The sequence below is a fragment of the Myxocyprinus asiaticus genome, chromosome 17, assembly GCF_019703515.2.
Source record: "Myxocyprinus asiaticus isolate MX2 ecotype Aquarium Trade chromosome 17, UBuf_Myxa_2, whole genome shotgun sequence".
Lineage (NCBI taxonomy): Eukaryota > Metazoa > Chordata > Actinopteri > Cypriniformes > Catostomidae > Myxocyprinus > Myxocyprinus asiaticus.
This window is the reverse complement of record NC_059360.1, coordinates 10,239,021-10,262,976: the sequence shown is the minus strand read 5'-3', so window position 1 is coordinate 10,262,976 and position 23,956 is coordinate 10,239,021. Positions and strand designations below refer to the sequence as shown.

General features: G+C 35.8%; 1 protein-coding gene across 1 annotated transcript in view; it reads right to left on the bottom strand.

The window, feature by feature from the left end:
* LOC127455202 (leucine-rich repeat and fibronectin type-III domain-containing protein 2-like) overlaps positions 1-23,956 on the bottom strand; it is a 319,069-nt gene that overhangs the window by 227,428 nt on the left and 67,685 nt on the right. The window contains exon 2 of the mRNA XM_051722894.1: positions 1,894-2,031. The gene's annotated coding sequence lies outside the window, so the exon portion shown is untranslated. The remainder of the gene's footprint in view (positions 1-1,893; positions 2,032-23,956) is intronic.

Below are 23,956 nucleotides of genomic sequence, written 5' to 3'. Positions count from 1 at the left end.
TAATGTTAACATATTGATGCCTCAAAAATATATTGATAAAATAACGTGCCAATCAGTAATCGACTGATATTTTGTGACATGCCAATACATTATAAATATATATATATAAATATAAATATATATATATATATATATATATATATATATATATATATATATATATATATATAAAGCTGGCAGAATTAGCGCGTTAGCGCATGCAATTAATTTGAAATGTTTAACACGTTATTTTTTCTTAATTTTTTCTAAGTCCCATAGACATTCTGTGGGCAGTACTGTCATAAAACGCTAGTTGACCGTTACGCTCTCTCCTATGATTTCTCTCTCGCATTTTTCAGTCTAAGTGAGGTGCATTTTAATTACCACAGAAGCATGTCAAGTCTTAACTATCACCAAAATGCAGAAAGAGACATTTTCATGTGCTCTTCATGTGGATTTTAAAGTGGCACTGGCATTGATTCCCTGGTGCGAATCATGAACGTAGCTTCATGATTGCAGTAGGAAAGCGGATAGCCACAGTCTACTGGCAGACTGTGAAGGATTTGAGTTTAAGAGATTTAATGCCCATTGCAGTGAAAATGCAACATATGTGGGTACTAGTTCTTTTAACTAGTTAAACTCCCAGTTAGACTTTGGGAAACATTTAATGTTACTTGAATTGGTGCTAGTTTTATGCATTTTTATCTTTATACTGTGGAAGGCTTTGTTTGGAAAATTGTAATAAAGCATTCTATTGTTACATAGTGTTTTGTTTTCTTTCCTAAGATGGAAATAAATGCATTTTGACAGTAAAAGAGGTATATATATTGTCAAATTTCAGCACTTTCAAAATCTGCGATTAATTACAAATAAATTATGTGATTAATCATGATTAAATATTGCAATCGACTGACAGCTCATATATATATATATATATATATACAATATAATAAATATATATAATATAAATAAATAAATAAATATAATATAATAAATATAATATATATATAAATGGTTATATTGATTAATAATTGTATTATTACTATTACTATTATTACTATTCTTATTACTATTAATTTAATAATTTTTATAGTGCATACATAGTGCAGATATAGGGGCAATATTAACAGGGCAAAATTTGTTTGCTTTTGAGACAGCAAGATGCACTTTTGAGTAACAAATTAAGACAATCTTTTCGAAGTAACCAATTCAGAAAAGGGTGTACCTTTTCCTGTTACATTCAATTAAATTTGGAATTTCATAACATCTCATGATCTATAAACAAAATAATCTCCATTGTGTTTGGATCAGTCACTGTGAGCCTACTTTGAACATTCTTCATAACAAACAAATCTCTGAATATGTACCACACAAACCCTTGCGATAATATTGCCATTGAACAAAACAGAAAAGATGAAGTTTGTCGCGAGCTGGGTGAAAGAGGGAAATTTGTGGACTGCTCATTCTTCAGAGCAAACTCAAGGTTATTTTGATAGTACTATCATACTATCATTAAGGGAATTATAAATAAATAGATTTATGTTGCATATCCTGGTATTAACATTTTCAATTGAACTTCTCGCACTCACTCTCTCTGTCACACACTACATCGGAGGTTCTGATGAGATTCATTACAAAGGCTATCCATCTGCCATCAGTTAGCATGTCACCATGATCAAAGACTGCAGATTTTTCCTTACAATGAAAGACTTCTTTTACAATTCCTGAAATTCCTGGCCAAAAGTGTAGTGCAGCGAGCTTTACACAGTATTCAGGATAAAAACCCTTTCCTTAATTATTACATTATTACATCAAAGTATCATTAGTTTTATGGAATCTGTGTGGACATGAATTGAACAACAGGCAGAATGACACACTGCAGCAGGAGAAATGCAGTAGAGTTTGTTTACTGACCTTCCTGTCTCCCTGCTGGCAACAAACAATCAGAGATGTCTGTCTCTCTCCCTCTGCTCTCGAAAAACTGGGGCAAGGTGACTTATTTTCCAGAACTCCGCTAAAGCACTATCCCACCTCACTGGGTCACTTTTTCACCTGCAACACAGAGAAAATGCATTCTGAATATGTGTTTACTGTGCATTGATTGCTCAATTTTATCACCCAAAGATGTAGATGTAGAAAATGTATGGGTAAGGCAGGGTGCCAGGGTGTTTGCATTCAAAAGACAGAACTCCCTGGTCGACTCGCCTAAATAATGTTAGTCATTACCTCTGATTACTGTTAACATTATTCCGGCCAAGGGTACATAAGAAACTATGGAGACTAAATAAAAGTACTAACTAGATACGGTAACGTTGGTCAGCCTATCCAGAGAGTATTAGTCACTCCTTCTGGCTGAGAGTAGTGTTAATTTAATTAAGTGTATGCAGATCTAGGGGGACTAAACAAAAATATTATTCAGATAAAAGTATGCAGGGAGTAACTTAATAGTCTGATTAGTATTAGTCAATTACCTCTGGATAATGATCCAAAACTGGCCAGTTTGTGGAATGATCATGCATAACCCGGCCGGTGTGTAGACTCTGCTAACAGGAATCCAAATGAACGAGTGCAATTTAAAATTATAGAATTAACTAGAATAATCTAGTATCCAAATCTAGATAAGATCTCAATTGATGAACAATAATAATTGGAATCTCAATCTAAATTCGAGGTCAAATATAATTGGAGTCAGATTAAATTATTAATGGAGTCAGACTGGGTCTTAACTAACTCAAATAGTTGTGATGCTACAGCCACACGCGCACGAAAAAGACAAACGCGCAGATACCTTAACCACTTCGCTGGATTCCACCATTGGGCCAGCAAGGTGGCATTTTTACAACACAAACTAAAATAACTGCAATAAACCTACAAATGTAACCCTAGGGTAATTTTACTTTAGTTGGTGCAACAATGTAGCCAGGTTGATCATGTTATACAATATTTTGACCTGAATAAAACCAGTAAATTCAGATGTTGCCACATAAAGAACATTTGTTACAAACATATTCTGTGTGATTCGCAACAGGAAGGCACTGCAGAGAAGGCAAGCTGTTTTTTCTTGTTGCCCTTTGCGGTTTCAAGCTGAATGCCGATATTTTTGTTTTTGAAAATCATCTTGCGATGTATCTAGGGGTGTAAAAATGCATAGATGCATAGCAATGCATCAATCTATCAAATAAATTTCAATGTATTGATTATGGAATTAAAAAATCGATTATCTTTACTATATTAAAACCCAATGTGGCTCATATTACACAAACCTTCTCGCAACAGACACTGTGCGCAGCATGCGAGATTGAAGGGAAAGAAAGCACTCTTTTAAATGTAGAAAGTTTATGCTTCCAAGTTCACCCCGCGAACCTACATAAGATAAAATAGATGGATGGATGCTGCCGAGTTCGGCTTTATGTGTCATTATTCATAATTGTTTGCATCCATTTTACCAAAGTAAGTTAATTGTTGTTGCCTCCTTTCCAGATTAAGATTATGTAAATTATGTAAATATTATGTATCTCCATAAAATGTGTTATTTCTCCATAAAACAGTTTAACCATGAATAGAACTTAGCTTAAATAAATGTGATTGTGAGCAGACATTGTTTGTAAATTAAAATACTCATTCATTCATTCTCTTTATAGTGAATACTACAGGGAACAGGGAGTGATTTCAGACTGTTCTGAAGGGAACCAACAAGGTCAGTACAGTCACTTGTGATTGGTCAATGACATGGCAGCCACGAAAATATATATATTTGTTTATCTTTCACAGTGTGTGCCACAAAAAGTCCTGCATGAAAATGCGATTGAATTCTTGTGAACTAGCTTGATGAGCAGAGGCGTCTCCGTTTAGCTGTCTGGCACCTCTTTCCCTATCCCAAAATGAATAGGGAACTCACAGTTACCACATCCCGTGTATAACCACCTTTACACGCAACTAATAGATAGTTTTTCATTCTATGACCCTGCTTGATTTAAACATGAATCTTATCTGCCTGCACATGTCATTTTATCTGTAAATAGCCTACTGGTGAAACAAAACTTAACGTTACATGATATGTGAATCTATTATGCTTATTTCACGGTTTACTGTCTTTTTGTATGTTGCATCAGACATTATGTTTTCCTTTATTCATATTGGATATCTATTATGCATGTAACATGTTATATACAGTATGTAACATATCTATATGTACCACATTATGTATATATGTAACATATTCATATCTATGATGCATTTCATGTTTGTTAATATATGCAGCCACACATACAGTATAAGCCAATCCTCCTTGGTCCTAAATGCATCTGTAACTCTAGTGCTTAAGTCTGGTGCATTTCTGTGCTGTCTAAATTGTGAATGGTAAGTAAAAACTTTTAGGGCTCTATTTTTGTGAGTGTGCAAAGCGCAGCGCAACGTGCTACGACCGTGTGCAATATCTTATCCAATTTTTGTAAGAACGCTAATGTGCAATTTTCATGCCAGCACAAAGTGCAAATGGGCATGGGTGGAAGTGTTTGCGCTACTGTGGGTGTAGGCACGCAAACTGTGGGCTATTGGAAGAAGTTGGACAGAGTAAAATGTTTGGATTTGGTATGATTTTTTTGACCACTTCGTTATTTTGATCATATTTTCGTTTTGTTTGAAGTGTAATTTGAATTTAGAAATATATTTGGTTTAATTTGTTCATGTTTCAATAAATGAATATTTTTTTTTTTTCAAAATCAACATGTAGAAGTGCATTCCCACAAATGTAATACTTACATCCTCTATAATTTAAAGGCGCATACATCCATAAGTCCATATTTCTATTATTTTAATTCATTGCATATAGTCTATTTACACTACCAACTTCTCATGAATGTGCTGTCATTGTTTAAAACATTGGTGCTTGAGGGAATGAACTATATAATAGGACGCAGACGCTGGAATAACTGGAAAAGAACCTCAGAATTAAATTGTACTTGGTCCAGCCTTTTGCGCGGTGCACGCATGATTTCGCCAAACCCACTTGTGCCTGAACAGTGCATACTTGCACGAAAATGTCAAAACTTCATGGCCATGCCCATTGACTTTGCGCTTATGAATTAAGGCATTGCATTGCGCATTCTTAAAATAGGGATCTTAATCTTTTTTTGGCATATTTTTGAAAATAATTATGTATCGTTCCAAAATAATTGGATCGAATCGTGACCAAATTTCAGGTTTCACAATGCATCATAATCATTAGGTAAAGAATCATATTCAAATAGAATCATTGTCAGAGCATCATGTATCTTGTCATTATGACAATAAGAAATGTGCACTGAAAAAGTGCTAACCTACAATTGTTACCTCAAAGATATATTACTACTTGTAACTAACGCTACTTTTGTTGGTGTAACCTAATTTGTCAGGTAAATTTACCCATGTAGCACACTGTGACGAGGAGGAGGGCGGGGCCGGGCCGTGACTACGCACGCCCGGCCCTCAACCGGGCTAATCACCCGAGGAGAGGGATAAGTGCAGCGGGATGCGGCAGTTCGAGAGAGACAGCCACACGCAGCTGCCATATGTGTGTTTTATTTTTTGTGTCTTTTTGTTTAAGTTTAAATTAAAATATTACTTTGACTGTTCAGCTGGTTCCCACCTCCTCCTTGCCCATTTTTAAGCTTGTTACATTGGTGCCGAAACCCGGGAGGGAGGAGGGATGAGCTGTCGTGGAGACCTCGCCACTGCCGTCCGCCCAAAGGAGCAGCCGCGGCCGTCCGCCGGGGGGCGGAGGAGTCGCTACCAGCCACCTGGATGCGGAGGAACGGCCGCTGTCCGCGAGGGGAGGAGGGGCTCATTTCTGGCCACCTGGAGCAGTGAAGCCGCTTCCAGGGGCGGAGGGGCTCCCTACCTGCCGCCAGAACACGGAGGGGTGTTCCATCCACCAGGGGTCGGAGGACTTGCTCTGGTCTGCCCGGGGTGGAGCGGCTGTCATCCGCCAGAGGGCGGAGGAGTGATCGAGGACCAGGCAACGGCATGTCTGGGAACTGGCGAGCAAGTTTTTTTCTCTCTCTCCTCTCTCTCTCTCACTGTCGCTCCACTTTGCCCTTTCCCTCTCCTCTTTTTTTTTGTGTTTGTTTTTTGTTGTTCCCTCCCCTTGTCCCACTCCCCAGCTCTACAGAGGCTTGGCCTTGACTACGCACGCCCGGCCCCCAATCAGGCTAATCAGCCGAGGTGAGGGATAAGTGCAGCGGGATGCAGCAGTTCGAGAGAGAGAGAGCCACACGCAGCTGCCATGTGTGCGTTTATGTTTTTTGTCTTTTTGTTTAAGTTTAAATTAAAATATTACTTTGTTCAGCCAGTTCCCGCCTCCACCTTGCCCATTTTTAATCTTTTTACATACACATACATCTCTGAGTTGTCTGTTTTAGATCTTTTCATCTGGAAAGCATCACAATCTAATTACAACTGCTAAACATCTTAAAAAGATCAAATTAGAAACATTTTAAATCATAAACGGATCAAAGATATCTGCTAAATGTCTTATTTGACATACTTATTGGCATACAGTATGTCTTTTAGACATATTGCAGATAAGCAAACAATGAAAAAATGCATCTTCCAGATGTAAACACACACATCAAATAGACGTCTGGGTGATGTATGTGTGCTATCAGGGTAGAGGCACAAAGGGTCAAGATTAAATAAAAAAATACATATTTAATATTTTTATTTTTTATTTAGATGTTACATCATGAGGCACATATTTTGGGTAAAATCCAAAACATTTTGTCTAAATGCCTGGACAAAAATGCACTTTCAATGAAGACCTGAAAGAATCATATCCATTTCCTCTTGCAACACAGGAAAACAGAAAGCAAAAGCATGCTAATCCAATGGTGAAAGTGCTCAGTGTAGGTGCTCAACCAAATAAAGGGAGAAAACAGCTTCAAAAGAAAAACTCAGCACACTACAGCTCAAAAAATAGAAATATAATATATTCCCACCTTGGTGACGTTTCGAGCCACTCGGCTCTTCATCAGACTGATGCAACACAGGAAAAAGCTTTTTAAGTCTTTTGCCCTCACTGTAATGTTTTTGTATTGCCCACAATGGTAAATCAAACATTCCAATGGATCCCATGAATTAGTCAAATTAGGGACCTAGTCAAAATAATGTAATGTAGTCAACACAATTTCTTTGATTGATATGTGGATTGATTGATATAATACACCAGCTATTTAGTTTACCATTGGATGCTAGATGACTAAGTTCATGATTTAAGTCTTGTCTAGACAGATATAGTCACAACCGATGGTGGTTACTGTGTAAATAAACAGGGGGCTCTATTTCATACCTGCGTAAGGCATACCTGCGCTACGTCTTATCCAGTTTTTGTGAGAGCGTAAATTTTTGTGCGTGCTGATTCACCATCCCACAAATATTCTAAAGCATGGCCACGCCCACTGACTTTGCATGTATGAAGTACAGCATGACATAGCACTGCGCTTAAACGGTCTTAAAATAGGGCCCCACTCTCTTACTTTGGCATGGAACATTTATCCCACAACACTACTTTTCATATTAGTCAGTTTTCTGCCACTTTTCTACTACTATCTTTCCTTGAGGGACTCAACACTATTACGTAGCAAGAGATTCACACATTTGTGATGATGTCGCTGTTATCAGTGTCACTTAGACTGTAACACAGGCCTATCTAAAGCTGCATTTCTGGCCGTGTTGTTGTGTTTCACTGACACAGTTGTCCTGTCTCACTGTAACTCATGACAATGTCATAAACAACACATTCTATTTTGGTATTAACCATGACATGAAGATGTTCTTCTGATCACATGCCGCTACTCTAATAAGCCGAGAAGACAACATTAGAATATCTATTCCTGATCCAAATCTATCCTTAAACACTGCACATACTAGCACTTGGGTTCATACAAATTGCCCAGGAAATGTTGTTGCTAACCTTTTGAAGAAATGTGGCATATAACTTGTAAACAAACAGAACACTTCATAATGACGTGACAGTTGTATGTGACATCATTTATGTTGTTGTATGAAACAGTATATGAAGGCAACCCTGAAATAATGCTTGGCATCAAAATGTTATTTAACAGCATCAGGGCACACCTGCAAGCCAGTATGATTTATGCTATGAGAGGGTGTACAATGTATCATTGGGATGAATGTCAACCACACTTGCGGTATGTTGCTGTGAGCTGAATGTTTGCCTCAGAAATTCTAATCAGTGCTTACTGACATACAGCTTACTATTTAAAATGTGATTTTTACATACCTAAGAAAATACCTAAGATAATTAGGTGATATACACAAGGGCCAAACATAGAGAATTAATTACAGTAATTAGTAAAAATGCTGGTAAAGTTTTAGCCAGAGATGTGATACTACACTATAACCACTTATAGGAATGATTTTAGATAACTGAGGTGGAAAAGCGGCATAAATACGTATGTTTTCGGAGGCATATCTTTACACAGTTATTGAAATCCCAGACATATTTATGAGTGATGATGAAGTAGTTTTTGGTCAGAGATCTCAATTTATGATATGATGCTTCACACAGTGAAGATGTTCCGATGACCTTCACGAAAGACCAGATGCTTTAGATATTTTGTCATGTTGACCTACAGGCTCATTCACTTCAGCAACATCCAATATTTAGACATATTCAGAGATTTTTCATGTTTTAAATACACAACTAGGGTAATATTTTTGATAACAAATTATGTTGTTGTAATGAATATATCATCATGTATTTCTTTTATTAATTAAAGAGATCATTCTAACAGAAAATTCTGTATAATTTGCTCATCCTCGTGTTATTCCAAAACCTAATAGCTTTCTTTGCTGAACACAAAAGGAGATAGTTAGGTAGAATTTTCATGCTTTTCTTTTCCATACATTGAAAGTGAATGGTGACCAGGGGCTGTCAAACTCCAAAAATTTATATATATATATATATATATAAACCATCATAAAACATCATAAAATTAAGACCTTTGAAGACATACAATAGCGTTGTGCGAAGAAACAGACACGATTAATTTTTCATTAGTCATTATTAATTAAAAATCTTCCATAGCTTTCAAATCTCATTTATGTACAGTATATGCATACTGAAGTTCAGTTACAAGACATATGAGAACCGATGACATTTGGCATCATTGACATCAGACCTGGTGTGACATGTTTTGCACCCTTTTTAAATATATATGCTTATGACGTAAATTATACTGTATTTCAGATCTGCGGCGGAGGGGGATATTTTCAATGGGAAATGACATAAATTTCATATTATATGGCTTCAGTGGACCTTTTCAAGTTGTTCTGACTACTTTAATGGAGCATTTTTTCATGTTCTTTTTTTTTTTTTTTTTTTTTTTTTGGTTACCATTCATTTTCATTTTATGGAAAAGAGTAGCATGAACTTTCATCTTTAGTTTAGATTGACATGAGGGTGCTTAAATGATGACAGAATTTATTTTGTGTGTGAACTGTTCCTTTAAGACATCTTAACCTCAAGCCATGTTACATGTGCAGCGATGCAAAGAATAAGATGATTAGTTATTTTGTTGGATTACTTACACATTTCATTTCTTGTATCCTGTCTGGATAATCTGTAAAATAATTGAAATTGCACCTCAAATGTGACATATTTTATCTTAGCACCAGATAAAACCACAAAAGTCTAAGCTACTTAAAAATAAGCCTTGCATTTTGTTTTGCACGGAAAATTACTAATCAAAATAATTCATTCAGAAACCTAATCACACCAATAAAAAAATAATGTATCAATGCTCACAAAAAGTGCTGTAGGAGCTGTGAAATGGACTGACGGAAATTCTGCTTACATTTCATGCCTCAGCAACATTACAATCTGCACACCTTAGAACATGTACATCTGCCACAGCATGCAACCTTCAGGGAATGTTTAATGATCACCATAAAAAAAATAAAACTCACAGGGTGAAGCAGACAGGCTTCTTTTCATTTTTTATTGCCTCTATAGTCAAAAACCTCACAAAGCAATTGTTGAGGCCTAATTTGTCACTTGCCTCAAGGATAAGGAATTCCTTAAGACTCCATAATTCATGCAATTCCCTAATGAATATGCCGTTCAAGACAAGTTGATTGGCAAAACAGCTTTGTCTAGTCTCTTGTTTGCTAGCCACCTGGTGAGATGTTTCTCCCTTGTTTTAGTGTTAACAATCCTTCCCTGATGGAAGCTGGATTCTCTATTTAATGGAAATGTGTATTACATTGCAGTGGCTTTCTGATATAGTTGGATTTACTTGCTTCTCATACAGAGCAGGATCTTTCACAAGTCTTGGCCTACCTGACATTACTCTGAACTTTTTACCTGATCATGTAGAATCAATAAATTTGTTAGGGCAACTATGATAGAGCACAAGCGTATAGAATAAAAAAGAAAATTAAAAAAAAGAAAATTAAAAAAAAAAAAAAAAAAAAACTGATCTATGAACACCTATTGTCTATACTGAATCTTTGCCATAAAAAAATGACACAATCCTAATAAGGGACCACTTGATATATATTTGTGGGGACACAAACGACACAGATTATTGGAGATTTGGACTTATTTAAATTTCCATTAGGATTGGTGGATCAGGACAAACTCAGGATTTGACATTTATGCTCTGATAAGACCCACTGGCCCAGCAGCTGCTGTTGGTAGGTTTTAAATTTTCATGAAACAATCACACAAACTATGATCACAAACAGTTATTTAATTCCCAAAGTGCAATGGCTGTGACAGATATGAGGGCAAATATGATTTTATAATCTTATACCACCATGGGAGATCTAACGGTATGAATGGGACCTTGTCTCCATCTCCACAGCACATAGGCTGCTGACCGCATATCGAGTTAAAGCAGAGAATTACCTGAGAAAGGACATGTTTGTGAAAACATTTATTTAAAGGGGTCATGACATATTCTTTTTTTTATAATTTTATTATCTTCCCAATGATAATGTTACTAAAGGTTTTTTTTTTTTTTTTTTTTTTTTTTTTTTTGCACCAAAACATGATAATTTAGTAATATGATAATTTTCCTGTGTCTGACCCTCTGCTTGGTTTTGGCCTAAGCACCTCCTTTAATCTTCAACATAAAAGCCCACTGTTATGATTGGCTAGCATTGAATATCCCTCGAATGCAGCTATATATATTGGAAACTCAATTGGAAGAGAATGAACAAGCTCCACAACATTTTAAACTACATTTCAGTGTTTGTACATAACACATATCCAACACATTGCATCCAAATATATTAAACTGTTCACTCAAGCACAGCAGAACCATAAACTATCAAACAGTCATGACATTTGAAATATTAATGAATGAATGTGTTTACACACGGTTTTGCAATCAGGTCCAGTGGTGTTTTTAACTGCCCCACCCTTCAATAACAGTTCCATGAATCATATTATGACTGGTTCACAAGCAAACCACACTGATATGAAATGAAAAAAAAACCACACATACATAGTCCAAAGCACGATAAAACAAGACACGTGCACATCGCCAGAAATGCATCAAAATGGTCAAAGTGTGCGATGAATTAAAGTAGGTGTTGATGTTGCTGCTCTAGAGGCGGTAATGAATTAATAAGCTCCCAAGTTACGTAGGGAAATCGCGGAAGTAGAGAGAGGGGCGTTCTTGCAGCATGGTTGAAATAAATGCTTTTGAGTTCTAAATAAATGCTTTTGAGTTCTAAAATTTGCAGTATGTTTTTATAGTAAAATAACTGCTTATGTGTCAAAATTTTTATTCCTCATGATATGACCCCTTTAAACTACGTATGTTTATACAAAATGCTACTTCATTGAAACTGAAAGTGGCTGAAAATTGGCGTTTGAGGATAATATATTATAAATAAACCTAAGACTTAGACTGACATATGACATCCTGTTGACACGTACTTTCAGACTTGGTGGACATTTATTTTTGTTGTAGAACTGTGGGAATTGAAGCACTGGAAATGCAAATCACACTCTTGTTGAGCCTCCAATTTATGGCTCTTTCCCAGCCTGTTCTCATTTCTTAGACAAATGAGTGCAAAAATAAACAAGAATAGATACAAATTTCCTATCAATGTGGTCTTTATCAAACATAGGATATAACATTAATTAATTGCATCTAACCCTAACCTTTACCTAACCCATGATGTCTTTTTGAAGAACAAAAATAAAAATGTTTTACTCTCCCAAGGAAAATAGCTAGTTTTCTTCGTAGGTGGCTTACATAAGATAGGCAAATGGATATCCAATTGATAGTTTTAAAGAATGAAGGGAAAACAAAACAAAACACGATAAACAGAAAAAGAGTGATTCATATCAGTAATAAACAACATTGGTTATAAAGAATGCAGTAAATGGCCCCAAGTGTAAAGAAATATCAGTACTGTAGTATACAACCAATAATGCTAACTGTTTAAATGTAGGTATATGTGTCATGCCATGTTATTCAGATGCATACATTTATATACAAATCTGGTGTCTTCCTATGTTGAATGTGGTTACATACACATACAGACAACAACGTTTATGAGAACATGTTGCAAGTTCTTTTTTATTTTGAATTATGAAATCTGCACAGCAAGAAACATTTATAATTGATGTGAATTTAACAAGATGGAACAGGATGTTTGTGTTTGCATTTGCGTTTGCATCTAATGCAGTATGTACAGTTTATTCAAACACTTGAAGGTATCTCTAAACTAATGTGACTCTCATTGCACTGTGAGGTGTGGGAGTTGAATGATAATTGCTTTTGGTAATTATCCTTTTTTATTTGCAGTTACATAAGTCATGGCCTTCTCAGTAACATCATTTGTGATGCCATTTAACAAAATGCTTGGTGTTTACTAAAATGCAGGCAGAATTAGAAACTGCTGCCTGATACAGTTGGATACAGTAGTTGAGTAGGAACGTCTTCTAGAAACCAACAATACAGCAACTTTGTGACCTCCAGCAATTTAGTCACTGTATGATTGTAAACCATTGTAATGCTCAGTAAACAATAGTAAAAAAACAGTAAAATTGATGTGAAAGGAATATGTTGCAAAGTAATATAGTTGCAATAGTAATATAGCTAAATAATATAGTTCATTAGTGTAACTGTGGGTAACAGTGAGTTGTGTACGATTGCCAAGCAACACTATCATTTGCCATACTAATATTAAGTTCAACTGATGTGCAGTCACAGGCATAGGCGCCGATTTATGTTCTTGCTTGTGGGTTCCCTAAATAATCGAGGGTGCTTGGCCCTTCCCTGTGGGTGCTCGGTTACTATTATCTAGTATTTACTATTATTTAAACTATTAAATAACATGAAATTAACGTATGAAGAGTAGCTAGTTTTAAAACATCAAATGTTTTTATCCTCCCACCCTTTAAATGGGAATTTTTGACCTTCCTGACTGTATTGAATATTTAAAATTGTAGAGCAGTGTTTTATTTAATTTATGGAAAAGTTAATAACTAAATCAACATCTAGCCCCTATTGATAACTGTTACCATTTTATTATTATTTTTCATATTATAATATTCATATTATAATTATAATATTCAATTACAGACAGTATTCATCAGGAACAAAATATATTTGATTTTTTTTACATTCATATTTTGGATTTTTCATTTTCTTTTATTGTAATATATGGCACAATGGATTCATCTTTTTTTTTTTATCATAAATCTGTTATTGAGGCAATAAACAGTTTTATCCCTTAATGTAGGCTGTTCTTGTTATTATTTGTTGTTGTTGATGTCTGTAGCAAATATACAACTACATTTACAAACCACACATTTTGTTACAGTAGCTAAAAGTCCAATGCCCATAAAGGCACTAAATAATTACTTGTTAACCTTTATAAACATTTACAATGGATGAATAGTTTAAACCTTAGATTGGGAACTGCTAACATATGAGCAAATAATTAATAAATGATTTGTAAAGATGTGTAAATAGTAAAAGCATGCACACATACACAACAAACAAACTTTTTTTTCTAATTAGCTGGACATCAATGATTTTTTTTTTTTTTTACATAAATAGAATGATAAAGTGAATAAGCTCATTTATGAATCATTTATTAAAAAGTTTAATGACATTTGTAAGCATTCAAATGTATGCTAACAATGATCTTTTAATCATTATATAACATTTGTAAAATAAAAAAGTGCAAGGCCATACATGTCTGGCTTAAGCTTTGATGTTCACTTCATCCCTCACTGGTGGCAAGTCAAGACAAGCTTTACTAATAATCAGACAGCTTCCAGCCATCCGGAGAGCAGAAGAACAGATGGCTGACTTGCCACACAGGTGAAAGCACACCAAGACACTTACACATCACCTGTGTGCACCCATCAGACCCCATAGTCTTATGTTTACACACTCCCACAAGGAAACTGCACTCTACTTACATTTATCTGTACACTACCAAAACTGAAAGGTTTCATTTTGTTTTAGAGGAATCTGTTATCTTCTGATGTCTTTGCCAGATGATTTTTCCCGGTGTGGTGTGGGTGTTTTTTTTTCCTGACATATTCTAAGTGTTAAGCAGGGCTGGACAGGTTTGTAAAAAGTAGGGGTACAACAGGGCAAAAGGCTCTGCAGGGTAATGGCTCCTTTGATTTTATTTTCTCCCAAAACACTAAATAGCATACAAAACTACAACAGCACTTTCTTAAACACCTGTTTGTCACTATGAACTGCACATTTTTCCTCTTCCATGAGATCATTGCGTGTAATGTCTAAAGGTTGATTTTGAGGCAGTTTGATCTAATAATTATTTTTATTTTTTTTAAATGTTGTACATTTATGTAGCTAATGAATATCCTGGAAATTATCACATTTATTTGTAGACAAAATAGTTTTTTTGTCATTTTCAGTTTTGCTCATGTTCATTAAATCAAACGTTTTTGGGGTAAAAAGCCCCCCTGTTGCAGGGGCTAAAGGCCCCTGTTAAACACATTGTTTTTCTTATGTGGGGGAAAAGGTTTGTTATGGGAATTTTTCAAAGTTGGCTCACATTAACTGATTCAATCACAATGAAGATTAATTTGTTTATAGAATACTTGAAATGTTATAGAATGCCAAATGTGTTTGAAATTAACAGGAAATCATGCACGATTTTCTGAAGTGGTTATTTTGAATAAGCATTATCTTAATTTGTTACTCAAAAAAGCATCTTTATGTCTCAAATGTATTTGCACAAGTTGAAGAATTGTGTCCTATGACTATTGTCCCGGAATGTACATTATATCACTATAACCTCCCTAGGGGCCTTTTACCAAAAGTGAGGGAGCCTTTTACCCCAGGTGTGGTGTAAAAGGCTCCCTCGTCCCTCGTCAATAAATAAAACAAACTTCTGTTGTTATCTTTTCAATCAAATTATGTTGCTCCATCACTATTCAATAAAAATAAATGTATTTCTTAAATCTTGGGACACTTTGTGACCCGAAGAAAAGCACATTTTCTGTAAGGTGTGCCTTTTGCCCCGTTGTACCCTACTCGGAAATTATACTTTAGTAAACATACGGATACTGAGTGAAAATGTTACACAATTAAAAGTCCCAGTATCTAGCCAAAATATACTTGAGTGAAAGTAAAACTGTATTCACATTAAATTGTACTTAAGTATTAAAAAAGTAAAAAGTTAGTTTTTTCCATGCTAGAATTAAATCAAGAGAGGAGATTGTGTAAGAGAGGATGTTGTGGCCAATTACATTGTACAGTACATAGATTTCATTGTCGGAATAAGTGACTTGTAAATTAACTTAGATTGGTTTGTCAAGTCACCATTTCACAGTCTCCGACACTCGCATACAACTTATATTTCTCCCCTAGTGGCATTCACAACTTGGTCTCAAAGAATCATGTTACTACATTTTTGCTAAATTATTTTACATTGATTGTTGTAGGGCAGTTTCCTTGTTAAATGAACACTAGAGGTGCTACAACATCAACTTTTATTCACTTTCAGTTCATATTCAGTTCAACACTAACTTTTCACTTTGTTCCTCACACAATGGTATCTTATGACATCTAAACCCTTTTACTATAGTGCATAACTTGTAAGGCGACATATTTTAACATTTGCATTACATAACCAACTATATTTACAAGCTTATTCGAGTGTGATCAAATTGCACAGTAGCTTAACTGATAGAACGTTGCATTTCCGATAGAAAGGACAAGAGTACAAGTCCTAAAGAGCATGCAATTTGAAGTGAGTGTCATAGAAGCAGCTCAAAATGACATGGTTGCTTCAGCATTTGTGTTTTTCAACTCACATTTGCTTTTTATGACACTATCAGTTAGGTTTACCTTTAAGGTTTATGGTAGGGAGGTAGGTTTTGTTGATTTAAAACTCAACAGAGCATTAACCTAAAAAAAAAACCTCTGTTTGGGAGAATATTTCACTTACTTTTAACGCTACACAGTGGACATTTAACTCAGCTGATGAAATATGTGTAATAAACAACGGAATTTCATTTTGAATCTTTTTCCCCCACAGTCATAAGATCAGGATTGGCATTCAAGATGAACTGTCAATTTGGGTATTTGTGATGAACTGTCAAAATGTGTTTGTTGCATGGGAGAAGGCACTGACGAGTTGCGATGTCAGAGTAGCCAGTCCCTTGAGACAGATAGAAAGGTCAAATAATGAAACCGAAGCTTTGAAGAAAATTACTAATATTGTTGGTTTTGTGAGTTATTTTCTGAGGTTTGCTACCAAGGTTTGATTTTGTTGAGCAGATGGATGTATTCAATAAAATTCATAATTTATATTTACTCAGCATTTATTATCATTATTATCATTATTATTACTGTTTTAGTTATTTAACTTTAATAAGTTATTATTATAATTAATAATGGCCTAACAACAACAACAATAATTATTCAGCAATTAGGGAGTAGAAATTCATAGATATGATTTAAATATAAAGGTTTTGCCAGTGTAGAACCAACCATTGGGCAACCAAAGGGAGCTGACCACTTGGGCTCTAGTGCATACAGTACAAGCTGATTACTAGTGTCATGGCTGCTATTTTTAGTTGTCTAATGTTAGCCTAACAAGTGCCCAAGAGCCTCGCACAACCATGATTTATCTGTGATATTGAGTAAAGTTACTGTGCATTATTGTTCTCTTAAATTGTGTGACTTTCGACATGTTGTATGGCATATGTCAGCTTTCCGCACACGTTGCATTATACTTCTTTGCATGTTATATTTGACCATGCATGCAGTATAAACAGAACTATCAAACAAATATATGCAATTCATAAAATTCTGTAATGAAAATTATCTTGATATTTTAATTTACACCCTACTTCTGTATTCTGCATCACTCAAAGACATGATGCCATCATGTAGGGCATCTACAAAATAGAGTTTCTGTTGCATAAGAGAAAGCTGCAAATCCGTTGATTTTAACAATGTGGTGTGTTAAAAGGACGGAGGGAAAAATCAAATGTTCCAACGGCAATCTCACTAGTGTGTAGGTGCCCTCAAACATGTGATAACATCTGAAGATAATCGATGCTTTATGGAGTTCTTAAAAGAGGTTCAAATGTTACCAGTTTGACAGTATTATACAGTATTAAATCAGAGTGATTTAATTTATATTTATAGGTATTCGTAAATTAAAGGTGCACTTAGCGACTGACACCTATGGGCATGAATGCAGCATCATTCAAACACAAGAGTTTTCAGTTACGACTGCCGCAGTAGAAAGTTACTATTCACAGTCAGCCATGGTTCATTTAATCCATGTCTCCATGTTAAATAAAACAGCTCATGTGAATGGTCATGATTTTATACAAACATTTCAAAATTACTTGTAATTTCTTTTGAAGTAAAACTTTTTTTTTATTATTGCAGAAAAAATACTAAATGCATTTTTAAGTGTAGACGCACATATTTGTACTTTTGGAAAGACATTTAAAATATAGAATATCAATGTCACATTTATCATGCCACAGTCATAATGTGTTTGAATGACACATACAGTAATAATGTGTAAGAAAGAAAAGAGCACCTGTATTATTGTGCACTGTCAAAGATAGTGTTGATTCATGTTGGAACTGTTTGAATCTATCAAATTGACCACATCCGTCTCTGCATTGTCAAAAAGTTGCAGTGAACTTTCTACAAGCTGTCTGTTCTCTTTCAACCTTGCCATCAATGTGACGTTTTCATCAAATTAAAAAAGAACCTAGTGGCTGTTGAGAAAGTAAGATGACAGGATATGTGCAAAGAGTTACTCACACTGTCAAAACCAAGGCGATATTGGAGTTCTCTGTCACCTGGGCGACACTTAGAGGAGCAAGGAAACTAGACACAGTGGTGTGACATTTGCAGTGCGGAACAAAACATGGATGTTAACATTTAACACAATAAGTGTTGCAGTTATTCATCAGTGCAGTTGGTATATGAGATGTTGCTCATACAATCTGTTTCCAACAGTGTTTGCATGGATTTTGTGTGGGTTTTATGTTTAGTACATTGTAAAAAGTGAAAATGTGCAGTTATTACCTTCAGGGGTTATTTCTTAGTGGATTCAGTCATATTAAAAATATATTTGACTAAAACCAGTTCAAAAACAGACCCTTAAACCAGTAGTCAAAACTAACACTGTTTTACTTACCCTTTCTTATTGTATTCATCGGTGTACATTATTCATACATATATTCATATTACTTTTATTCCTCACCGGAAATATAATATTTTATTTTATTAAAAAAAAATAAATAAAAAAAAAAACAATAATAATAATAATAATAATAATATTTCAGAACTGTTACTCTACCATATAGAAAAGACAATAATTTGCTTTGTGTAATGTTCCTTACATATCATAGCGATCTGAAACGCTTCACTGTGCTCTCCAAACAAATGCAGGTAATGTAAGGAGAATCATTCTATGTATAGTAAACGATAAGGCCTCATTATGAGCAGTTTAGCATGCTCGCCTCACGAGTAAGGAGCATACAAACACATCCATTTTACAATACCTTTCATTAAGGTACAAACATGAATTCATGTAGAATCGATGAATCATATAAAACAAGCTCTGGCATAGATGGTGCTCTGAACATTAATCTTAATGCCTCATATTGTGCATACTATCTGCAGACAGTTCCCAGTAATGAGTTAATCTGAAAATGTATTATAGGGATCTCTTGAATGGAAAGAAAGAAAGAAAGAAAGAAAGAAAGAAAGAAAGAAAGAAAGAAAAAGAAAGAGGGCCAAACTTTAGTGTTGAGTAAAAGTAGCAAAATACATGTACTTTTCATGTAATTTGGAACAGGCTGTAATTAGTGTAACTAAGGAAAGCATCACTATTAGGCCTATTATTGCTCATACTTAAGGTTAAGTTTTTAAATAGACCCCTAACCCTAAGTATTAAGCTTTCCCACACTATTTGTACTACTGACATGAACAAAACCTAAAATCGCACAGCTTATTGAGGAAATATGGTCACATTTACTAAGTGACTGGATGTAAGATTTTTGTCTCAAAAAATAACAAAGACTTACATTGAAGCAGGGACCCAAGCCACATATAGGGACAAGGATATCATAGAAACTTGGTGGTGGACGTTTTTTGACAGAGTAAGAAACCACCCACATCACCCTAGCAACCACGTAGTAATGCCCTTGCAACCACTAAGAATATCTTAGCAACCACAAAGCCACACCCTGTCAACCACCCAGAACGCACAGGGAAGCACTACTCATATTTTCTTCAGAAAATGTAAATATCGAGTTACACATTGTTATTGCTATACGATGACTATATTAATAGTGAGGTTTTTTTAATGTCCACTTATTGGTTCAGGTCAATAAAAAATGAATGAATGAATTAATTAATTAAATAAAAACACACATCTGCCCATGTCCAGACTTTTTGACACTCAATTTAAAACCTCAAACAAATACCCTCATGACTTTATACTTAAAAAAGAAAACAAAAAACAAAACAATTGAGACATGTACACTCATGTGCATTCAAGTAAATATGTTATTATTACTTTTAACTTGTTGACTACACAACTTGACATTTTTAGATTCATTAAATGAAAACTGTGTTGAAAATGGTATAAAATGTTTTTCAAATCCATAAGAAACTAACCTAAATACAAATATTTAATTTCTAAGAACTTGGAACATGCATTTTTAAATAGATATTTTTGAAAATATTTTTCCTTTTCATCATCCTTATTTTTCAGTGACCCTTGTGTATGTGCTTGTTTGTGTGAATGCAGCATTTTTGTCTTCGTAAGAGTGGAAGTGCATTTTGCAATGCCACAACAGCTTCCTGTCTTCCCAACATGTGAGCCGCCAGTCATGTGTCTCAATCTAATTAATCTGATTCTAAGCTTTCCTCACATTTCCCATCACAGACTTGGTCATTATCAAATGACACCAGCGAGTCTTAATGATTCTACACCATGTCACATGAACCTTCATTCTAACCTGTCTGCCCACCCCAAATGAAGCCATCTCTGCCGAGGCCTCGTGCAGCAATGCCAAAGCTCTAACGCTAACTGAGTCATCAACCAACCACTGACTCAGCCACTAACGCACATGTGGCAGGAAATCTTTAATCCAGTCTTTCAGTCCCATAGGTCATCCGGCCCCCCTCTTACTCACAAAAATAAAGTCTTCTCTTATCTCCTAATTCCCACACATTCTCTTCTCTCTGTGGAATTCTATTACTTTTCTGTTAGCAGGCTTCAATTTTTCCAAATTGAGAGAAGCTTGGCCACTGCAGGGGAGGGGGCAATCTTTTTTATGGAGTGTGGAATGGGCTCATAATGTTTCATTGAATTATCCCCTTTTGCTGGTTGAAGTCAGTCAGCAAAGCCTCTTACGCTGACTGCGGGACTTGCAATGAAGCCAGATGCAATCTGATATCTCCCCACACCAATTCCAAAGCAGGAAGCAGTATGAGAAAAGGATTTCCAGCATATGCAATTTTCACCACAGGCTTGGCTCTGTAAAACTGTTACTTGCACATTCTCCCCACGCTTTGTGTTAGTCTTGCACAGGCTCAAAAAATAAAAAATAAAAAATAAAATAATAAAATAAAAAAAATACAAAATACATTTACAAGGAATAGTTCACCCAGTATTGAAAATTCTGTCATTATTTACTCAACCATGTTCCTTCAAAACCATATTTTGTGGTCGCTCTTTTCCATGCAATTACTATTAATGGGAAACTGAGATTTCAAGCTTTAAAAAGGACACAAATACACTGTACAAGTATTATAATAATAGTATATATGACTTGCTGTGTTCCTGTGCTATATTTTATACAATATGCCATAAAATAGCTTTGTATTGCATCTCTTTTTGTGTTCCACCGTAACAGGAGAGAAACGGGGGAAAAGGTCATACAGGTTTGGAATATACAGTAGATATCCAACGAGAATAGGCTTAGCACCCACCACATTCTTACAGGACTCCTACCCCAAACCCAACAACTGGCTGACGACCTGAATGTGTTCTACTGCAGATTTGAAAGGCCCAATCTCACACCCCACACCCACTCTGACCTTCACTTCACACAAACACCAACACCTCCTGCATCCCCCCTCCTCCCCCCTCCTGCTACTCAACCTGCACTTAAGATCTGTGAAGATGATGTGAGCCACATCTTTCGGAAACAAAAGACAAGGAAGGCTTCAGGCCCAGATGGCATCTCACCAGTGTGTCTTCGATCCTGTGCTAACCAGCTGGCCCCCATCTTCACACAGATCTTCAATAGATCACTGGAGCAGTGTGAAGTCCCATGCTGCTTCAAACGCTCAATCATTATTCCTGTCCCAAAGAAACCAAAAATCACAGGATTTAATGACTACAGACCTGTTGCCCTGAAGTCAGTGGTCATGAAATCATTTGAGAGACTGGTGTTGGCCCACCTGAAGAACATCACTGGACCCTTTCTAGATCCCTTTCAATTTGCGTATCGAGTAAACAGGTCTGTGGATGATGGAGTCAACATAGGATTGCATCATATCCTTCAACACCATCATCCTAGATATACTCCAGAATAAATCACACCTACTCTCTGTTCCCACGTCTATCTGTCAGTGGATTACCAGCATTCTGACGGTCAGCAGCTTGTGAGACAGGGGAAACTCACTTCTAGCACCTGTACAATCAGCACTGGTGCCCCACAGGGATGTGTGCTCTCCCTACTACTCTTCTCCCTCTACACCAATGACTGCATCGCCAAGGACCCCTCTGTCAAGCTCCTGAAGTTTGCAGATGACACCACTGTCATCGGCCTCATCCGAGATGATGATGAGTCTGCATACACAAGGGAGGTTGAACAGCTGGCTCTCTGGTGCAGTCAAAACAACCTTGAGCTGAACACGCTCAAAACGGTGGAGATCATTGTGGACTTTAGGAGAAACACCCCAACACTGACCCCCCTCACCATTCTAAACAGCACTGTGGCAGCAGAGGAGTCATTCAGGTTCCTGGGCACTACCATCTCACAGGATCTGAAGTGGGAGACCCACATTGACTCCATTGTGAAAAAGGCCCAGCAGAGGTTGTACTTCCTTTGCCAGCTGAGGAAATTCAACCTGCCACAGGCGCTGCTGATACAGTTTTACTCAGCAGTCATTGAGTCTGTACTCTGCACTTCAGTAACTGTCTGGTTTGGTTCAGCTACGAAATCAGACATCAGAAGACTACAAAGGACAGTTCGGACTGCTGAGAGGATTATTGGTTCTTATATTTATCCAATACATCCAAACTCTTCTGCCATTTCATTCCTCTGAAAAAATAAAAAAATAAATAAAAAACATCTGCACTGTACATAACAGATTTGTATTTGCACTGTACATAACAGATAACAGATTGTATTAGATTTGCACTACCCATGTGTATGTGTGTATGTATGTATGTGTGTGTCTGTAGGTACGTGTATAATTAGTTTTATTTTTTATTTTTTATTATTATCTATATCTTGCTGCTGTTTTTGTATTGTTGTACACTGGAAGCTCCTGTCACCAAGACAAATTCCTTGTATGTGTAAGCATACTTGGCAATAAAGCTGATTCTGAAACCTCTCATATGTTATAAGCATAGAATTTCAAAAGGCCAGAGCTGAATGCCTCAAAGCTTTTTCTCACAACATTACGAACATTCAGTATGTTGCAGTAATGTTTGGTTAAGCTTGTTTTGCCAACCGCCATAAAATAGAAGAAGAAGAAACAAAAGAAGAACAAATATTGATTTGACAAACAGCACTGAAAGTGTTTCTTCAGATGGATGTGCACGACTTGAGCCTGTCAATTGACATTTTCCACTCCTTAAAATATCTATATTAATGTATCACATGATTCACATGCAATGATTTCCATGTATTCATTTATAAACCAACATGAGCGCAATGTTAAATTCCTGACCTGAAGTGATGATTTCACAGCGGAGCTCGTCTATTCACCTCTAAAAGTTGACCACATTTATTAAGGTAAGTATCTGGTTAAGACTTTATTCCAAAAAAATTTAAATGCTCCATAATGGTTTAAATGCTCCATAAAGTGTACATCTATTCAGAATATTCCTTCTCATGTGATGCAAAGAAACTGAAACATGCGCGATCTTTTTCCCCTCCCTTTAAACTGTACTAAATTTGAAAATGTTAAATTAACATTATTATTATTATTATTATTATTATTATTATTAGACTATTATTATTCTTTTCTCACTATTTCGCTAATTTTGTACATGTAATTTAACTAAATAATTGTGTCCTCCACATCCACTACTATCCTGATCCACCACACTGGGCTATATTGATTTATTCTAATTTCTTTTAATGTTTGTATTTAATGTTCACTGCAAAATGTGTGCTTGACATTTCACAATTGCTTGACACCTCGTGCCTCAGTTAACAACATATTCTACAGTTCATGAGCCT